General features: G+C 53.3%; 1 pseudogene; it reads left to right on the plus strand.

Annotated features, from left to right (window-relative positions):
- The first annotated feature begins 346 nt into the window (after positions 1-346).
- Positions 347-2,218, plus strand: LOC124664120 (annotated as a pseudogene).
- The last annotated feature ends 200 nt before the right edge of the window (positions 2,219-2,418 follow it).

A 2,418-nucleotide genomic window follows, 5' to 3' on the forward strand; every position in this document is an offset into this window, starting at 1 on the left:
GTTCCCCTCCATCTCCTGAACCTGAACCATGAATATGCTGCCAACTAGCAGCATTGTGTTTCACCAATTCACCATGATCATAAATTCATAATAATACCGCAGTAATGCATAACACTAGTATGGAACTCATGCTGTGAAAAGGTGAACCCAGAGAACATTGGTGACACCGACACATTTTGTCCCTACTGGCGAAGCACACACGTTGCCATTCACGAAGCTGTCAAGAATCTAGTTCCATTTACGTTGCAGGCACATAAATAGACATTGATGTTCAGAGGTTTCTCACACACGAACACAACACAACTCCTGCTTGCTGCCTCCAGTACTTCATAGGTGACTTCTGACGATGGACAGCTCTTCTGATGCTCACAGGTTCAGTTGATACTGGTCTTAACATTTCTTGTACCCTCCATTTCAGTAAATAACTCTACTACGCTATGCTGCTCAACTGTCATCTGTTTTGCACATTTTGTCTCTAGAATCTAGATGACATGATAAGTTGAGACACATAGTTGGGACATTTATCAGCTTCTAGTACTCCCTCTAGCCCAAATTACGCAAATTTGGGGAAAATACTGACTAAAATCTATCGAGGTTTATTGAATCCGCTCCGCGATATGTAATTTGGATTGAAGAGAGTAGTAATAATTGATGCAGGATTTTTTTTTTTTTTTGAGAAACACAGTACAAACGTAGGCGCTCACATACACGCGCATACACTCACCCCTATGAACGCACACACGCACACCCTACCCCTATGAGCACCTCCGAAAGACTGAGCCGGCGGATTGGATCTTGAAATTGACGAAGTCATCACAGGCGCCTCGCTGTCGACGGGAACGTCGCCTCCCACTGAATGAATATTCCGCCTTTCGTGAGACACACAGATGTCAAACCTGGGGTTTGAACTCTGGTGGGCTGGGGATACAACCATCCTCCTAACCACCCAACCTCAGGTTGGTTCTCAATTGATGCAGGAAATTTAAACCATTAATTGAGTTAAGTCTGATGCAGCATGTAGCTAGCAGTTATGTTTCTTCTTAATTATGTGCTACATTGCACATTTGCACCATAACACAAACATTTAATGCATGCAACACATATGTTTTCTTTTGACCGATGAGGACTTGTTTTGCTTGCAGCCGGAACAAGTGCGCGGCGTGCTACCGCGAGTTCAACCGGATGGAGCACCTGGTCGAGCACATGCGTCTCTCGCACCATTCGGCGCACGAGCCACGGTGCGGCGTCTGCGGCAAGCACTGCCGCTCCCTCGACGCCCTCCGCGACCACCTCGGATTCGGCAGCGTCCTCCCCAAGGCGGGCTGCGCGAGTGTCTTCGCCGCCCGCGGCTGCCAGCTCTGCCTCGCCGTCTTCCCTGCCTCTGGCGCCCTCCGTGCCCACCGCGCCGCCTGCCAGCTCTCCAGCGCTCCGACGCAAAGCCAGCTCACCCGAAGCATGTCAAGAATGAGCATCCAGGGAGGCGGCCATGGAGGTGCGGTGGCGCTGGGGTGCAAGATGGTGGGCGGCGGCAGCGACGGGACACTGGACGTGTGCGCGCGCGTGTGCCTCGTCGACGAGCACGAGAACATCCTTTACGAGTCTTTCGTGAAGCCGCTCATCCCGGTGACACACTACCGGTACGAGATGACTGGAATCCGCCCAGAGCACCTCCGCGACTCAGCCACGACGGTGAAGCAGGCGAGGAAGCGGGTAGAGGACTTCCTCCTCAATGGCGAGGATCCGTGGAAGATCCGCACGGCACGCGGCGGCGCGAGAATCCTGGTTGGCCACGGGCTGGACCATGATCTCAACGGGCTGGGCATGGACTACCCGGCGTACCTGAAGCGGGACACGGCGACCTACCCGCCGTTGATGAAGACGAGCAGCAGGCTGATGAGCAACTCGCTCAAGTTCCTGACCAAGAGCTGCCTCGGGTACGAGATACAGAACGGTGGGCACCAACACCCCTACGACGACTGTGTGGCGGCCATGCGGCTGTACAAGAGGATGCGCGCGCTGAGGCATGGCCTCAAGGGGGAGGTGAAAGGGTGCACGGGGCCGCCGCCGGCGAGCGTGGCGGAGGCGTTCCCGGCGTGGAGGCAGCGGGAGCTGGAGCGGATGTCGCCGGAGGAGCTGCTGAGGATGTCCAAGCCCGACTACCGCTGCTGGTGCTTGGACGACGTCTAGTCGTGGTGGACTGGTCCGTGCTGATTGTTGAGACGTGCCTACCGAATTCGATTATTTGCCTTTATTTATTGATGATAAACAACGACCAGAATCAGGCCCAGTTCTTTTAGAGCTTTTGAATGGCTTAGAGGTCCAGATAAGCTTAAGCTGAAAAGAACTCAATTTTAAGTCTGTTTTTTCGGACAGCCCTTTCCCACGATTCATTCACGATTTGGAGAAGCTACCAGACCC

The sequence above is a fragment of the Lolium rigidum genome, chromosome 6, assembly GCF_022539505.1.
Source record: "Lolium rigidum isolate FL_2022 chromosome 6, APGP_CSIRO_Lrig_0.1, whole genome shotgun sequence".
NCBI lineage: Eukaryota > Viridiplantae > Streptophyta > Magnoliopsida > Poales > Poaceae > Lolium > Lolium rigidum.